Genomic DNA, 19543 nt, shown 5'->3' with positions numbered 1-19543 from the left:
CAGGAGGACATAGACAGACTGATGAAATGGGCAGAATCATAGATTCATAGAAAGGTTACAGCACGGAAGGAGGCCATTCAGCCCATCAAGTTCGTGCCGGCACTATGCAAGTGCAATCCGGCTAGTCCCACTCCCGCACCCTTTCCCTGTAGCCCTGCAAATTTTTTCCTTTCAAGTACTTATCCAGTTCCCTTTTGAAGGCCATGATTGAATCTGCCTCCACCACCCCCTCGGGCAGCGCTTTCCAGATCCTACCCACTCGCTGTGTAAAAAAGTTTTTCCTCCTATTACCTTTGGTTCTTTTGCCTATCACCTTAAATCTAAGTCCTCTGGTTCTTGACCTTTCCGTCAATAGGAACAGTTTCTCTCTATCTACTCTGTCTAGACCCTTCATGATTTGAAATACCTCTATCAAATCTCCTCGCAACCGTCTCTGTTCCAAGGAGAACAACCCCATCCCTGGAATCATTCTAGTAAATTTCTTCTGCACTCTCTCTAAGGCCTTCACATCTTTCCTAAAGTACGGTGCCCAGAACTGGCCACAGTTTTGGCCGAACCAGTGTTTTATAAAGGTTCATCATGACTTCCATAGTTTTATACCCGATGCCTCTATTTATAAAGCCCGGGATCCTGTATGATCCCGTCCAGACACATGGCAGATGAAATTTAGTGCAGAGAAGTGTGAAGTGATGCATTTTGGAAAGAAGAATGAGAAGACGCAATATAAACTAAATGATACAATTTGAAAGGGGGTACAGGAACAGAGGCACCTGGGGATTTACGTACACAAATCTTTGAAGGTGGCAGGACAAGTTGATAAGGCTGTTAAAAAAGCATATGGGATCCTTGGCTTTATAAATAGAGGTTACAAAAGCAAGGAAGTTATGCTAAACCTTTATAAATCAGTAGTTAGGCCTTAGCTGGAGTATTATGTGGATAAATGTGAGGTTATCCACTTTGGTTGTAAAAACAGAAAGGCAGATTATTATCTGAATGGTGATAGATTGGGAAAAGGGGAGGTGCAACGAGACCTGAGTCTCTTTGTACACCAGTCGCTGAAAGCGAGCATTCAGGTGCAGCAAGCAGTTAGGAAAGTGAATGGTATGTTGGCCTTCATTGCAAGAGGATTTGAGTACAGGAGCAGGGATGTCTTACTGCGGTTATACAGGGCCCTGGTGAGACCACATCTGGAGTATTGGGTGCAGTTTTGCTCTCCTTATCTGAGGAAGGATGTCCTTGCCATGGAGGGAGTGCAATGAAGGTTTACCAGACTGATTCCTGGGATGGCAGGACTGACATATGAGGAAAGATTGGGTCGACTAGGCCTATATTCACTAGAGTTTAGAAGAATGAGAGGTGATCTCATCGAAACATATAAAATTCTAACAGGACTAGACAGACTAGGTGCAGGGAGGATGTTCCTGATGGCTGGGGAGTCCAGAACCAGGGGTCACAGTCTCAGGATACGGGGTATGCCATTTAGAACCGAGATGAGGAGACATTTCTTCACTCAGAGAGTGGTGAACCTGTGGAATTCTCTACCACAGAAGGCAGTGGAGGCCAAGTCATTAGATGTATTCAAGAAGGAGATAGATATATTTCTTAATGATCAAGGGATATGGGGAAAAAGCGGGAACAGGGTACTGAGTTAGACGATCAGCCATGATCATTTCGAATGGCGGAGCAGACCCGAAGGGCTGAATGGCCTACTCTTGCACCTATTTTCTATGTTTCTATGTAAATCTGGGCACCATACATGGAGAGGGTGCAGAGGAGATTTGCTGGAATGGTACCAGGGATAAGGGACTTCAGTTACGTGGAGAAATTAGAGAAGCTGGGATTATTCTTTTTAGAGCAGAGAAGGTTAAGGGATGATTTAATAGAGGGATTCAAAATTTTTGAGGGGTTTTGATAGAGTACATAGGGAGAAACTGTTTCCACTGGCAGGATGGTCAATAACCAGAGGACACAGATTTAAGATAATTGGCAAAAGAACCAGAGGGAAGATGAGGAGGAATTTTTTTATGCAGCAGGTTGTTATGATCTGGAATGCATTGCCTGAAAGGGTGGTGGAAGCAGATTCAATAGTAACTTTCAAAGAGAATTTTAAAAGGACTGTGGCTTAGTTGGTAGTACTCTTGCCTCTCAAGGTAGAAGGTTGTGGGTTCAAGTCCTACTCCAGAGACTTGAGCACAAAATCTAGGCTGACACTCTAATGCAGTACTGATGAGTGCTGCATTGTTGGAGGTGCTGCATTGTTGGAAGTGCTGTCTTTCGGATGAGATGTTAATCCAAGGCCCTATCTGCCCTCTCAGGTGGATGTAAAAGATCCATGGCACTATTTCAAAGAAGAGCAGTGGAGTTATCCCTGGTGTCCTGGCCAAACTTATCCCTAAAACAGATGATCTGGTCAGTATAAAATTTCTGTTTGTGGGAGTTTGCTGTGTGCAAATTGGCTGCTGCGTTTCCTACATTACAACAGTGACTACACTTCAAAAATACTTCATTGGCTGTAAAGTGCTTTGGGATGTCCTGAGGTTGTGAAAAGCACTACACAAATGCTAGTCTTTTTTCTGGATAAATACTTGAAAAGGAAAAATTTGCAGGGCTATGGGGAAAGAGCAGGGGAGTGGAACTAATTGGACAGCTCTTTCAAAGATCAGGCACAGGCACAATGGGCCGAATGGCCTTCTACTGTTCTGTATGATTTTATGAGTATGTATTATTTATAGAGTCATGCTTTGATTGGATTGTGTTAAACCAGTAATTCACTTAAAATTCAGATGACACCTTAAACTGTAAGAATGAAGCCTGGGCACTTTAAAAAGAAAGACTTGTATTTATATCGTGCTTTTCACGACTGCAGGACATCCCAAGGCGCTTTACAGCCTATTAAATACTTCTGAAGTGCACTGTTGTAATGTAGGAAATGCAGCAGCCACTTTGCGCACAGCAAGGTTGCACAAACAGCAATATGATAATGACCAGATAATCTGTTTTTAGTGATGTTGGTTGAGGTAGTGATGTCGGTGGCCAGGACATCAGGGGGATTTTCCCTGCTCTTCTTTGTAACAGTGCCATGAGATCGTTTACGTCCACTTGAGAGTGCAGATGGGGCCTCGGGTTAACATCTCATCCAAAAGACAGCACCTCTGACAATGCAGCACTCCCTCAGTACTGCACTGAAGTGTCAGCTTAGATTTTGTGCTCAGGTCTCTGGAGTGGGATTTAAACCCACAACCTTCTGACTCAGAGGCAAGAATGCTACTATTGAGCCAAGGCTGACACTGGTATTATTTATTGGTATGACACTGCCTTTATTAGTGTTATCTGAACCTGTTGTTGTTTTCTCCTTTAAACACATTCCAACTTGTGTTATATTTTATAATATACACAGGTGGAGTTTGTTGTTAGGTGATTTTACTCTGTATTCAGCAATAGCAGGCTCCCATGTGACTGTGAATGGCAATGCACTATGTGATTTGAATTACAATAATATCAGGTTTATTTCACTCTGGATTTTAAGGGATTAGTATACCCTATTATTTGTATAAAGTCATAACATGATTATTCACATTAGGTGATCTCTATCTTCAAGTCTTTAAATAAATGTATTTGGTTGTACACATACTAAATCACCAGCTACTCCTAACTGATCATTTTTGTTATTTTACTATTCACCAAAGTTGAACCCCACTCCCTTCCAACTTCCTTCTTGTCATCTTAAAACACCCTCCTCTCCATTCATATGATGTGTTAAAACTCTCTTCCAGTCATCTGGTGCTACACACATTCCTGCATACCATCCCTTTCATGTTTTCCATTTACCTTTGTCGCCATGGCTTCTGCTGCCACTTCAACCAGACTGTTCACAACCTTGATGACCTGTTTCACTCTGAGCTTATGATGTGGAGATGCTGGTGATGGACTGGGGTTGACAATTGTAAACAATTTTACAACACCAAGTTATAGTCCAGCAATTTTATTTTAAATTCACAAGCTTTCGGAGACTTCCTCCTTCCTCAGGTAAATGTTTACCTGAGGAAGGAGGAAGTCTCCGAAAGCTTGTGAATTTAAAATAAAATTGCTGGACTATAACTTGGTGTTGTAAAATTGTTTACAACTCTGAGCTTAGTTTCAGACTCCATATTCTCTCCATCACACTACTGCCTACTTCTACAACCGCCCTACATCTGCCCATCTGTCGTTGAAACCCTCACAGATTCCTTCAACACCACCAGACTTGAATACTTCAACACTCTCCTTGTTGGCCTCCCTCCTCCACCCTCCAGAAACTACAACTTATGCACACATTCTGTCCGACACTAGGTCCCACTAACCCATCACCTCCATCCTCACTGATCCACATTGGCTCCCTATACTCTAATGCGTTAAATTTAAAATCCTCATGCTCATCTTTAAATTCATTTATGGCCTCGCCTCACCAAACCTCTGTAACCTCCTCCATTTGTACATCCTCCTGCCATAACCACTTACTTCTTCTGACTCTGGCTATATCTGCATCCTCACCTTCCTTTGTCCCTCTGTTGGTGGTAGATGCTACAGCTGTCTGGGATACTACTCATTGGAATTCCACCTCTTCACCTGTTTCCTTTAAAAAAAATTTCAAAACTCATCCCTTCAATTAAGCCTTTGGTCACTCCTCAATCTCTCCCTTTCTGGCCTGGCATCCAATTTCCTTATGCTTATCATCAAAGTCCTTGGGATATTCTTTATATGACAGATGCTACATAGATACAGGGTGTTTTTGTTGTTCCATACAGATCTTACTCTTGCTAACTAAAAATCCCATGGGATAGGAGGGTAATCCTGAAGTATGTCGCTGAGAATTACAAGGAATGTGCATCTGACTCACTGCTCAGTGTGAGGCTGAGAAACTGATGGTTTATGCCTGATTCATTGGATTATTAGATAATAATGCTGCTCTGTACACATCTGTCAAGATGAGCAATTTTTGTTTAATTATTATTTTGTTTTGAATCGATATCCCAGTTTGATACTATTACAAATAAACAGAATTATGGGTAGGTGACATTTCGCCTTCACGAATATTAGTGAAACGAGCTCTAAATATATATATGTAGGGGCGCGGCTCTGTCGGCTTTCACTGAAAACTCTCGAGGCCAACGAAACATTTTCAACTGCTGGCTGAGAAATGAAGAGTTAATTCAAAGTCACGATCTACATGAATAAAAACTGGCAGCGATTACCTTCCCCATTCCGTTCTGTAGCAGTGAAAGCGACAGAATCACCATTTTAACACGGTTACATTTAATCAACTAATCCCTGACCGACTCATACCAAGGGCTCGGTTACCATAGGCAACGGAAGGCGTAAAATAAAATTCAGCATGCAAATGGTTTGCGGCGCTTTGCAGCAACGGTTCCTGATTAAAGCAGATTGTCGGAGAAGCGCGAGTGGAACGGGAGAGGTACCGATTAAATGTAGTTATATTTTACTTCAGATTACTAAATAATCACTCACAGGTACAGATTAAGTTACATCGAGTTGACAGCACAGAAACAGGCATTCGGCCCAACTGGTCGATGCAGGCGTCTGTGCTCCACACAAGCCTCCTCTCACCCTACTTTATCTACCCCCGTCAGTATATCCTTCCATTGGTTTCTCCTTTGTGTGCACTTACCTTAAGTGCATTTTGGCTATTTGCCTCAATTACTTGTGATAGCTTATTCCACTTTCTTATCACTCTGGGTAAAGAAGTTTCTCCTGAATTCCCTATTGGATTTATTAGTGACTATTTTAAAATGATGACCTCTGGATTATGGATTACCCCACAAGTAGAAACATTTTCTTAAGTCTACCCTATCAAACCCTTTCATTATCTTAAAGACCTCTATCAGGTTACCCCTCAGCCTTCTCTTTTTTTTAAAAGAGAAAAAAGCCCCAGCTGGTTTAGTCTTTCCTGATAAGTATGTCCTCTCAGTTCTGGTATCATCCTTGTGAATCTTTTTTGCACCTTCTCCAATGACTCCATTCCCTTTTTATAATTTGGAGACTAGAACTGTGCACAGTACTACAGATGTGATCTAACTAAGGTTATATTCAAGTTTAACATAACTTCTCTGCTTTTCAATTCTATTCCTCTAGAAATAAACCCTAGTGCTTGATTTGCTTTTCTATGGCCTTATTAACCTGTGTCGCTACTTTTAGTGATCTGTGTTTCAGTATCCTGAGATCCCTTTGCTTCCCTACTCCATTTAGACTCTTATTATCCAAGCAATATTTGGCCTCCTTATTCTTCCTACCAAAATGCACCACCTCACAGTTATCTATATTGAAATTAATTTGCCAATTACACAACCATTCTGCAAGTTTATTACTGTCTTCTTGCATTTTAATGCGTCCTTCCTTTGTATTAACTACACTTCCCAATTTCATGTTGTCTGCAAATTTTGAAATTGTAATTCCGATTCCCGAGTCCAAATCGTTGATGTAAGTTGTGAGCAACAGTGGTCCCAGCACCGATCCCTGTGGAACACCACTTCCCACCTTTTGCCAGTCTGAGTAGCTACCCATAACCCCTACTCCCTGTTTTCCGTTTTGCAGCCAGTTTGCTATCCATCTGCTACCTTTGACTCCTACTCCCTGTTTTCTGTTTTGTAGTCAGCTTGCTGTACATTCTGCTACCTGTTCCCTGACTCCACATGCTCTGACCTTAGTTTGAGTCTACATTGTGGTAACTTAGCAAAGGCCTTTTGAAAATCCAAATATATTACATCTACTGCATTTCCCTTGTCTACTCTTTGTTACTACTTCAAAGAATTCAATAAGGTTGGTCAAGCAAGACTTTCCCTTCTGAAATCCATGCTGACTATTCTTTATTATATTTTCATTTTCTAGATGTTTATTACATTTTTGTGTAAAGATTCCATTATCTTTCCTACCACTAACGTTAAGCGAATTGGTCTATAATTCCCTGGGCTTAGTCTATCTCCCATTTTAAATATAGGAATAACATTAGCTGTCGGCCTGTCCTCTGGCACTATTCCCTTTCCTAATGAATTTTTATATATATGTAATAGTGACTCTGCTACCTCTTCTCCAACTTCTTTTAATATGTGCAGATGCGATCCTTCCGGACCAGGGGTTTTATCCTCTCTAAGTTTGATTAGTTTTATTACTCATCTCCCCCCTTTCTACCTTAAATGTCTTTATACCTTTTTTGATCTCCTCTTCTAATGTCATGCCCACCTTGTTAGTCTCCTTGGTAAATACTGAGGCAAAGTAACTATTCGATATTTCTGCTATTTCGTTGTCATTAGCTGTGAGTTTATCTTGTGCATCCCTTAGTGGCCCTATCCCTATCCTGATTTGTCTTTTGTTACTTATGTGTCTGTAGAATACTTTACTATTTCTTTTTATATTCCTTGATAATTTAATTTTGTAGTTCCTCTTTGCTTTCCTAATTTTTTTGTCATCTTTCCTAACCTCTTCGTATTCCCTTTCGTCAACCTCTCCTTTATTGTCTATGTACTTAGAGTATGCCTTTTTTTTAGTTTTAATTTTATCCTTATCTCTTTATTCATCCATAGTGTTTCATTATTGGCTAGTTTGTTCTTGTATTTTCGAGGAATATATTTCTCCTGAACTCTCTTGATCACTATTTTAAATATTTCCAGCTGCTGTTCTATCTCTTTGTGTCTTTTTTTTTCTAGTTTACCTTCCCTAGTTCCATTTTCATTCCCTCAAAATTTCCTTTTTTCCAATCTATTCTTTGATCTTTGTCTTACTTATGTCCTTCTCAATCATTATTTAAACCATATTATGTTATGATTGCTATTGCCTAGATGTACCCCTGCGCTTACTTCTCTTATCTGCTCCGGTTCATTTCCCATTACTAGATCTAGCAGTGATTTCTGTCTTGTTGGGCTTCTCACATGCTGAGTAGGAAAGGTGTCACGTACAGAATGTAAAAACTCCATTCCCCTCTCCCCTTTCCCTCTCTTGCCAGTTTATTTAGGGGTAGTTGAAATCTCTCATGATTATTATTCAATGTTTTTTACTCATTTCATAGATTAGCCTACATATTTCTTCCTCCACTTCCCTTCCACTATTAGGTGGTCTGTAGAATATGCCTATCAACTTAATCAAACCCTTCTTATCCATATCGATTCTGTTGCTATCTTAATATTACTTATGTCACTTTTTCTAGTGCCATTATGTGGCCTCTAATTAGTACAGCTAACCCACCCCCTTTCTTCCTTCTGTATCTTTTCTAAGTATGTTATATCCTTCAATATTTAACTGCCAGTCCTGTTCTTTATGTAGCCATGTTTCAGTTATCCCTACTACATCTGACTCCTTACTACAAAGTATTGCCTTCAGTTCTCCCATTTTGTTTTGGTTGCTATGCACATTGCTATACAGGCAATTTAATTTGTTTTTAATAATTGTTCCCCTCACTTTATTTTTAACAGTTATTTTGTACTCATGTTCTATAACTGTATTTGTTCCCTGACCGTTTGTTACCCTTGTTCCTTACCTTGGTCTGACCTTTACTCTCATCTCCGATTTCATCTTCAGATTTATGTCATTTTCACCAAATCCCTCCCCCCATCTTAGTAGTTTAAAATCCTATTGACAGCCCTATTTATCCTTTCTGCTAGGATACTGGTCCCTTTCCGGTTCAGGTGGAGCCTGTCCCAGTGGTACAGCTCCTTCCTGGCCCTGTACTGGTGCCAGTGTCCCATGAAATGGAATCCCTCCTTCCCACACCAGTCTTTCAGCCACAATTTCACCTTCCTGTTTAGCCTATCCCAATGCCAATTAGCACGTGGCTCGGGTAGTAATCTGGAGATTACCACCCATAAGCTCCTCTTTTTTAATTTAGTTCCTAACTTCTGATATTCCCTTAGCAGGACCTCTTCCCTTTTCTTCCCTATGTCTTTGGTCCCAACATGTTCCATGATAACTGGATCCTTCCCCCTTCCTTTCCGAGTTTCTCTCCAGTTGCTCGGAGATATCCTTTACCTTTGCACCAGGTAGGCCTAGTTATCGAATCCCCTATGACTACAACCTTTCTATTCTGCTCTTCCCTACCCCCACTTCTACCACCAGATTGTCTCCTGCTCCACAGTGCTATAGTTAGTATTCTGGCTGTCTACCTCGCAGCCTGCATCCTTATCCGCGCAGGTAGCAAGTACATTGTACCTGTTGCATAGGACCAATGCCCACGGGACCTCCTTCTCTATCTCCCCTTGGTTCCTCTTACCACCTTAGTCATGCTCTCCCCTTCCTGTACCTGTGCTTTCCTCTGAGGTGTGATTGTGCTCTGATGAAAACTATCCAAAAATTCCTCCCCTTCCCTCATGTGTCGGCGTGTCTCTAACTTGCACTGCAGCTCAAAGACTCTGAGTTGGAGTGTCTCAAGGCAGAGACATTTACTGCAGATGTGGCAATCTGGGACAGTCTTGCTCTCCATAAACTCCCACAAGTTACAGTCCCAACACATAACCTGCACTGCCATTTCTAGTTTTTATTTTGTTTATTTATTTAGTACGAATTTAGTTCTAGATATAATACAACTACTTGAGATCTAGATTATATTTAGTATATGGATTTAGCTTGATTTCAGTTTAATTTATAGCTAATTAGCCTTGAATTTTGTTAACTTCTTACTTATTTCCTTAACTCCTATTTATTATTTACATATAGCAGGTTATAATTTAATGACACTTGGAACCCTTTAATGTTAGTATCCTCTATTTAGATAATTTTAATTTTATCCCTTCAGATCTGATTAATTAATTAAACACTTAGCTTAAATATACAATAAATTAAACACTTAGCTGAATTATATAATAAATTAAACACTTGACTTATTTATATAATAAATTAAACATATAGCAAAAATTTCTCAGGCTCAGCCGCTTCTTCTGCGTTTTATAGTTAAATATAGTTAAACTTAAGATTATTATATAATCGCTCACTAATACATAGGTACCGATTAAATATAGTTATATTTAATCGGTACCTAGATTATTATATTCACCCACTGGTACACAAGTACTGATTTAAATATAGTTATATTATACTTTAGATTATATAATCACTCACTAGTACACGGGTACAGATTAAATATAGTTATATTATGTGGGCCTTCCTAATCAGTATGGTTCAGCTATTCACTGTATGAACTTGCTAATTCATTGGCGGACCTTCCAGCAAAATCATATTTAAGTAGTGCATAAGAAATCATGTTTGCTTTATTTACATAGTATCCATTATACTAATACAGTGTTAAGTTGATGTACCCACAGGTAACCGTTAGACACTAATACATTTAAATTATCTATGACTGTTATGCATAATTTAAATGTAACCTACAATATAATAGTTCAAGTTTCACAAAGATAGTTTTAATTTGAAGGTTAGCCTACAACATCTACTGCATTTACATTCAACTGTTTGTATCTTTCAAGTTAGCAAATGGATTCTTTTATCAGTATTAGATGTTCTCCCATCTTATTGCTTGCATGTAGTCTAGGGTGCATTTGTGATGTTCAACTGCTAACCTGGCCTGTGCCTTTTAATGCCACTACTCTAAGTAGTCAAAGCTAGATAATTGTGCCTAATCATAAACTGTTGAGATCAATCAGAAGGCAATTGCAATCGCTTGTAAATTTCAGGTCAATGACTGGCTTTCTCATTTTTTAAGATTGTTTTACACCTGTAACGAATTGTGTGCTAGGAGCAAGACATGTATATAGTAGCACATCTTCCATGCAGTAGATAATTGGTTACAATGGACCAGATTTTGTTGTCAAAATAACGGGAAGGTTGATGACGCTCGCTGTTATTTATGCGCAAACGGTACAGCAACTTCAGGCAAGGAGTAGATGCACAGTTAAATACGAATATCCAAAAGTTACTGTCCGAGATGCGCCGCTCCACCGTTAGCTTTGCGAAAACGGCATCTCACTGTCTGCCTCACCATTGAAATGCACTGAATGGCGTGAAGTTATATTTGCACTGTAGATACAAACTATATTCGCCACAGAAAGTTAAGTCATTGTCATTTCAAGTCTAAGTACTCTTTTAACAATGTGAGAAGTGTTAATTACTGTCAATCAATCTTTCTGACACTGAAATTTAACTGTTACAGGTGTGGAGTCTCATTCCTTCAGCTATTATTTGTTGTTGGAGATTTTACAAATGTAAAATTTTAAATTAAAACATTTTCTTACTTTTCCTTTCTCCTTTTTTCTCTTAATCCAATCTTTCTTTCCCTCTTTATTTCTCTTTCTGTTCCTGATATGACATTGAATTTATGCTTCCTTCTCAGTCCTTGCCCTGTTTATTTCTCAATCCTTCAATCTGATTGGTTAAGGACATACATAGTTGTTTGCCCTGTTTTCCTCGCTGTGCCATTATTAGTTCGCACTTTCATCAACTTGCCACGCAAAAAAATGAAAAACCTAATTGTGCAAGGGCAATCTAACTAACAGCAAACGCCGTTGGATGACCTGCTACAGCAAAATCTGCCCCATTGTTGCAAGAAGGCGATAATGAGTTGTGAAAATAGTGGAGGGATGCATATTTCCAGTGAAAGGATTTGGAAAAGATGTTTGTAAGAAATCTCCCCAGCGACAGTGAAGTGTGTGTTTGTTTTTTGATTGTTTCCTGTAAAATATATAAATAAACTTGCTCAGGAGAGTGCATGGGGAAGGGGCAATGAACTTGGTCAGTGAAGGGGCCAGGGGAGGGCAGAGAAGTTCCTCATTATGAATATCAGAAACAAATTATTAACTTGGAGGAAATAATTTCCCATTCAACCAGTTGATATTTTTCCAACCTTAAAGCTGTTGACTGTAACTTAAACCATTATAGGGTGTTTACCTTATGGCATGTATCTTGCAACTCTTCTGAAATCCTGAGCAAAGTTATCACTAGTGATTAACTTTATACTGGATTGTAATATTTTCTCTTTTTAAAAAAAAATGTGCCCACTTTTATTAAAATTCCAATCTTATCATTCTTTGGGTGTCAAGGAAAACAAAGCTGCAGTCTGCTGTCTCCTTTAAATAATGTTTGTTGATACAGATTGGTTGCTATGGGTAACAGGAAAGTTTGTTATCAAAGAAACTATGAACACTGCCAGTGCACATTGCTATGTAGAGTTCCTTTCGTAGATGTACAAGTGGGAGGCATGGCATGTACAGATGGTGCGTAGTGAGGGACTGAGACAAAATATGTTGATTCTTGACATGCTACTGTCCTGTTGCTAGATCCATGTATAATGTTGTTTTAAATCAGGGTTCTGTGAATCCTATAACATCTGTGAGGAGTCCCAGGGATCCACAACATCATCAAACTTCTGTCTGGCTGGGCATTAACATACTATTCTCCTTGAGCACTATATACTAATCTATCAACTTTTAAGACTTAATCTTTTTTTATTTTATTATTTTTTAAAAAATTTAAGTAATTACTAATTATTTCAAACTCAAGCTAAATCCATTTACTAAATACAGAAAAATAGTAACAGGAGTAGGCCATTTAGCCCCTCAAGCCTGTTCTGCCAGTGATGTAACTTCATATACCTGCCTTTGTCCCACATCCCTTAATACCCTTGGTTAACAAAAATCGATTAATCTCAGATTTAAAATTAACAATTGAGCTAGCATCAACTGCTGTTTACGGAAGAGAGTTCCAATCTTCTACCATGTTTTGCATGTAGAAGTGTTTTCTAACTTCACTCCTGAAAGTCCTGGTTCTAATTTTTAGGCTACATCCCCTAGTCCTAGACTCTTCAACCAGCGGAAATAGTTTCTCTCTATCTAGGCAGAGAGGGAATGGATGACCACCAGACAGGGAGGACCAGGCAGGTAGTTCAGCAGTCCCCTGAGTGCATCTCGCTCTCTAACCAGCAAAGGTGAAGGAGAGAGTTCCTCTGAGGAGTGCAGCCAGAGCCATGTCCACGTCACCATTGGTGGCTCAGCTGCACAAGAGGAGAGGAGGAAGGTCAGGAAAGCAATAGTGATTGGGGATTCAATAGTTAGGGCAACAGCTAGGCGTTTCTGCGGCCGCAGACCGATTCCAGGATGGTATGTTGCCTCCCAAACAGTCAGAGGGCTAATGTGTAGGCAAATTTCTGAGAAGTGTAATAACAATAAGGGATTTCAACTACCCTAATATTAACTGGGATAGTTAACTGGGACTGCAAAAGCTATAGAGAGTGCAGAATTCTTAAATTGACATCGAGGCAGCATTTGACCGAGTGTGGCACCAAGGAGCCCTAGTAAAATTGAAATCAATGGGAATCAGGGGTAAAACTCTCCAGTGGCTGGAGTCATACCTAGCACAAAGGAAGATGGTAGTGGTTGTTGGTGGCCAATCATCTCAGCCCCAGGACATTGCTGCAGGAGTTCCTCAGGGCAGTGTCCTAGGCCCAACCATCTTCAGCTGCTTCATCAATGACCTTCCCTCCATCATAAGATCAGAAATGGGGATGTTCGCTGATGATTGCACATTGTTCAGTTCCATTCTCAACCCCTCAGATAATGAAGCAGTCCGTGCCCGCATGCAGCAAGACCTGGACAACATCCAGGCTTGGGCTGATTAGTGGCAAGTAACATTGGCGCCAGACAATGACCATCTCCAACAAGAGAGAGTCGAACCACCTCCCGTTGACATTCAACAGCATTACCATCGCCGAATCCCCCACCATCAACATCCTGGGGGTCACCATTGACCAGAAACTTAACTGGACCAGCCATATAAATACTGTGGCTACAAGAGCAGGTCAGAGGCTGGGTATTCTGTGGTGAGTGACTCACTTCCTGACTCCTCAAAGCCTTTCCACCCTCTACAAGGCACAAGTCAGGAGTGTGATGAAATACTCTCCACTTGCCTGGATGAGTGCAGCTCCAACAACACTCAAGAAGCTCGACACCATCCAGGACAAAGCAGCCCGCTTGATTGGCACCACATCCACCACCCTAAACATTCATTCCCTTCACCACCGGCGCACTGTGGCTGCAGTGTGTACCATCCACAGGATGCACTGCAGCAACTCGCCAAGGCTTCTTCGACAGCACCTCCCAAAGCCGCGACCTCTACCACCTAGATGGACAAGAGCAGCAGGTACATGGGAACAACATCACCTGCACGTTCCGCTCCAAGTCACACACCATCCCAACTTGGAAATATATCGCCGTTCCTTCATCGTCGCTGGGTCAAAATCCTGGAACTCCCTCCCTAACAGCACTGTGGGAGAGCCTTCACCAGACGGACTGCAGCGGTTCAAGAAGGCGGCTCACCGCCACCTTCTCAAGGGCAATTAGGGATGGGCAATAAATGCCGGCCTCGCCAGCGACGCCCACATCCCATGAACGAATAAAAAAGAGAACTTTTTTCAACCAGAGGGTGGTGGGGAACTGGATCTCACTGCCTGAAAGGGTGGTAGAGGCAGAAACCCTCAACTCATTTTAAAAACTGCATGGATGTGCTCTTGTAGTACCGTAACCTACAGGGCTACAGATCAAGTGCTGGAAAGTGGGATTAAGCTGGATAGCTCTTTTTGACCGGCACAGACACGATGTGCCGAAATGCCTCCTTCTGTGCCGTAACTTTCTATGATTCTATGATCTACCCTATCAGTTCCCCTTACTGTCTTGAAAATTTCGATCAAATCACCCCTTAATCTTCTAAATTCCAGGGAATACAACCCTAGTTTGTGTAATCTCTCCTAGTAATTTTAACCCTTGGAGTCCAGGTATCATTCTAGTAAATCTACACTGCACTCCCTCCAGGGCCATTATATTCTTCTTAAGGTGCGGTGCCCAGAACTGAACACAGTACTCCAGGTGTGGTCTAACCAGGGCTTTGTATAGCTGTAGCATAATTTCTACCCCCTTGTATTCTAGTCCTCTAGATACAAAGGCCAGCATTCCATTAGCCTTTTTGATTATTTTCTGTACCTGTCCATGACATTTTAATGATCTATGTATTTGGACCTTCACTGTTTCGAGCTTTTCACCATTTAGAAAGTACGCTGGTCTATCCTTTTTAGGTCCAAAGTGGATGACCTCACATTTGCCTTTACTCAAATCTATTTGTTAAAGTTTTGCCCATTCACTTAATCTATTAATATTTCTCTGTAATTTTATGCTTCCATCTACACTGCTTACAACGCTGCCCATCTTTGTGTCATTGGCAAATTTGCATATGTGGCTCACTAGTGAATTATCTAAGCCATTAATAAATACAGTGAATAGTTGAGGCCCCAGCACAGATCCCTGTGGGACACCACTAGTCACATCCTGCCAATTTGAGTATCTGCCCATTATCCCTAATCTCTGTCTCCTGCCGCTTAGCCAATTTCCTAACCAGGTCAATAATTTGTCCTCAATTCCATGAGCTTCAACTTTAGCTAACGGTCTCTTATGAGGGACTTTATCGAATGCCTTCTGGAAGTCCATATAAACAACATCCATTGACACTCCCCTGTCCACTACTTTAGTCACCTCTTCAAAAAAAAATCAGGTTCATCAGGCATGCCCTCACCTGGCTGTCTGATCAGCTGAAAATTTTCAAGGTGTTCAGTCACTCTATCCTTAATTATAGACTCTAGTAATTTCCCGACAACAGATGTTAGCCTAACTGGTCTATAATTCCCTGGTTTCCCTCTCACCTTTCTTAAATAGCGGAGTAACAGTACAATTTTCCAATCTAAAGAAACCATTCCTGAATCGACAGAACTTTGGAAGATTATATAGAGTGCAACTGCAATGTTCTCACCAACTTTCTTTAAAACCACCTGGTCCTGAGGATTTGTCACTCTTTAGTGCCATTATTTTCTTCATTACTGTTAATTTGCTTACATTAATTATGGTGAGTCCCTGATCTAAAATTAGTTTCCTTGGGGCGTCTGGCATGCTATCCTCTTCTTCTACTGTAAATACTGGCGCAAAACAATTGTTTAACATGTCCACCTTTTCCTTATTTTCATTTACAATATCACCATTATCAGTTTTTAAGGGGCCCACATTGCTCTTGACCATCCTCTTTTTCCTAATGTAATTGTGAAAAAATGTTGTGTTAATTTTGATATACCCTTGCAAATTTCTTTTCATACTCCCTTTTTGTAGCTCTTACTATCTGTTTTGTCACCCTTTGCTGTTCTTTGTATCTCTCCCAGACGCCAGGATCTGTGCTATTTTTTGCATTTTTGTATGCTTTCTCTTTTAGTTTTATGTTGTCCCTTACTTCTTTTGCCGTCCATGGCTGCTTTTTTTGGCAAGTAAAGCTCGTGCCCCTTAGGGGTATAAACTGGTTCTGTATCATGTTAAATTTGTTTTTGAACATCTCCCACTGATCTTCTGTCATTTTATTCATTAACAGATTTGCCCAGTTTACTGTGGACAGTCTCTGTCTCATCCTGTTGACGTTGGCCTTACCTAAATTTAGAATCTTAGCAGCTGATACGGGTTTCTACCTTTCAAACACAATGTTGAACTCAATCACATTATGATCGCTGTTAGATAAATGTTCACAAACCGTTAAGCTGTTAACTAAATTTGGCTTATTACTCATTATTAAATCTAATATGGCCTGCCCCCTTATTGGTTCTAGGAAATATTGTTGCAGAATGCTGTCCTGAACACACACTCTAGGAATTTGATAGCTTTCTGACATGAGCTCGTCTGCGTATCCCGATCTATATAAAAGTTAAAATCCCCCATTAAAACTACTCTGCCTTTTCTTCATGCTTGTCTAATCTCTGCATTTATACATTCTGCCACTTCTCAGCTGCTACCAGAGGGCCTACACACAACTCCCACTACAGTCTTAAATCCTTTTCTATTTCTTAATTCTACCCATAAAGTCTCCACTGCCTGCTTACCTCTCTTATCATTGAAGTAATTTCATCCTTAATCACTAAGGCTACTCCTCCCCCTCTACCAGTTTCCCTATCCTTCCTGTAAACCTTATAACCTGGTATATTCATAAATTCTAATCTAGATCTCAAGTGATTCTTTTAGTCCTAGAAATAAACTACTGACAAATAAATAAATAAAAACTTGAAATGGCAGTACAGGCTGTGTGTTGGGACTGTAATATGTGGGAGTTTATGGACAGCGGGACTGTCCTTGATTGCCACATCTGAAGTAAATGTCTCTAGCTTGAGACCTCTGGCTCAGAGTCTTTGAGCTGGAGTGTGAGTTAGAGGCACCCTGACACATAAGGGAGGGGGAAGTAGAGAAGGAGGTCTCGCAGACACTGGTCCTATCCAACAGGTACGAGGTACTTGATGCCTATGAGGATGAAGGCTGCAGGGAGGATGCCCAGAATCCTAACCATGGCACATGGAGCATGAGGCAGTCCAAGGTGGGGGAGGATCAGAATAGAAAGGTTGTGGTCATAGGGGATTCTATAATCAGGGGGATAGATAGCATCCTCTGCAGTCACGACTGAGAGTCCAGGGGGTGTGTTGCCTACCTGGTTCAAGGGTAAAGGATATCTCTGAGCAACTGGAGAGGAAATCGGAAAGGGAGGGAGAGGATCCAGTTCTTGTGATCCATGTTGAGACCAATGACACGGAAGAAAAGGGAGAAGGTCCTGCTAAGGGAATATCAGAAGTTAGGAACTAAATTAAAAAAAGAGGAGCTCATGGTTGGCAATCTTGGGATTGCTACCCGAGCCACGTGCTAATTGGCCTGTGATAGGCAGATCAGGAAGGTGAATGCGTGGCTGAAAGACTGGTGTGGGAAGGAGGGGTTCCATTTCATGGGATACTGGCACCAGTTCCAGGACAGGAAGGAACTGCACCACTGGGACGGGCTCCACCTGAACTGGAATGGGATCTGAGTCCGAGTGGAAAGGATAAATAGGGCGGTGCATAAGGCTTTAAATTAGCAGGGTGGGGGTAGGTATCTGGTAGCAATAACAAAAGCCTAAAGATAAAAGAAATAGGAGATGAATGTAAAGGTCAGACCAGGGTAAGGAAAAGAAATAACAAACGGTCATGGAGCAAATACAGTTATAAAACTGTATAAAAGGGTTGCTGAAAATAAAGTAAATGGAACAACTAATAGAGGAATTAAACTGCCTGTACAGCAATGTATGCAGCATCCAAAATAAAATGGGGGAACTGGAGGCAATAATCTGTAGCAAGGAAGCAGTTTTAGTAGGAATAACTGAAACATGGCGACGTAAAGAACAGGACTGACAACTAAATATTGCTAGTTATAACATAATCAGAAAGTATGGAGAAGGAAGAAGGGGGTGGAGTAGCTGTACTAATTAGGGTAATAATGGCAGTAGAAAAAAATGGAAATAACTAACAAGGACAGAAACAGAATCCATATGGGTTGAAATAAAAGATAAGAAGGAACCGATCAGGCTAATGGGGGTATACTACAGATCACTTAATAGTGGAAAGGAGGTGGTGGAAGAAGTATGTAAGCAAATATGCGAAATTAGTTAAGGACATTGAGTTATAATCATTAATCATGTAGGCAAATCTATGAAATGAGTAAGAAATGAAAAATTTACTGACAAAGAAATAGAACAGCAGTGGGAAACATTTAACACTGTGATCAATAGAGTCCAGGAGAAATATATCCCACTAAAAAGCAAGAACAAACTAGCCAGTAATGACACACCATGGATGAATAAAGAAATAATGATAAAATTGAAACTAAAGAAAAAGACATATTCTAATTAAATATACAAATAAAGGAGAGGATGACAAAAGGGAATACAAAAAGGTTAGGAAAGAAGTCAAAAAAACTATTAGGAAGGCAAAGAGAAACTACAAAATTAAATTATCAAGGAGTACAAAAAGTAATAGTAAAGTATTCGACAGACACATAAATAACAAAAAAATTAGGAAAGGGATAGGACCACTAAGGGATACACACGATAAACTCCCAGGTAATGACAGCAGGTCAGAGGCTGGGTATTCTGCGGTGAGTGACTCACCTCCTGATTCCCCAAAGCCTTTCCACTATCTACAAGGCACAAGTCAGGAGTGTGATGGAATACTCTCCACTTGCCTGGATGAGTGCAGCTCCAACAACACTCAAGAAGCTCGACACCATCCTTCACCACCGGCGCACAGTGGCTGCACTGCAGCAACTCGCCAAGGCTTCTTCGACAGCACCTCCCAAACCCGCGACTTCTACCACCTAGAAGGACAAGAACAGCAGGTACATGGGAACACCACCACCTGCACGTTCCCCTCCAAGTCACACACCATCCCGACTTGGAAATATATCGCCGTTCCTTCATCGTCGCTGTCAAAATCCTGGAACTCCCTTCCTAACAGCACTGTGGGAGAACCTTCACCACACGGACTGCAGCGGTTCAAGAAGGTGGCTCACCACCACCTTCTCGAGGGCAATTAGGGATGGGCAATAAATGCTGGCCTTAGCCAGCGACGCCCAAATCCCATGAACGAATTAAAAAAAAGGTGGAAATATTGAATCGTTACTATGCCTCAGTATTTACCAGGGAGACTAACATGGTGGGCATTACATTAGAAGAAGAGATCAAA

General features: G+C 40.9%; 2 protein-coding genes across 3 annotated transcripts in view; one reads left to right on the top strand and one right to left on the bottom strand.

The window, feature by feature from the left end:
- rad54b (RAD54 homolog B) overlaps positions 1–11251 on the bottom strand; it is a 166991-nt gene extending 155740 nt beyond the window's left edge. Inside the window, exon 1 of one of the 2 annotated variants that reach the window (XM_067979273.1) lies at positions 11229–11251. The gene's annotated coding sequence lies outside the window, so the exon portion shown is untranslated. Of the gene's footprint in view, positions 1–5231; positions 5322–11228 lie in introns of those variants that run through there. The other variant, XM_067979267.1, reaches the window with a different exon arrangement.
- Positions 5376–19543, top strand: part of rnf41l (ring finger protein 41, like) — a 61493-nt gene continuing 47325 nt past the window's right edge. Inside the window, exon 1 of the mRNA XM_067979292.1 lies at positions 5376–5452. The gene's annotated coding sequence lies outside the window, so the exon portion shown is untranslated. The remainder of the gene's footprint in view (positions 5453–19543) is intronic.

This window comes from Heptranchias perlo, chromosome 3, assembly GCF_035084215.1.
Source record: "Heptranchias perlo isolate sHepPer1 chromosome 3, sHepPer1.hap1, whole genome shotgun sequence".
In the NCBI taxonomy this organism is placed as follows: Eukaryota; Metazoa; Chordata; class Chondrichthyes; order Hexanchiformes; family Hexanchidae; genus Heptranchias; species Heptranchias perlo.
This window is presented reverse-complemented; position numbering and strand designations above follow the sequence as displayed.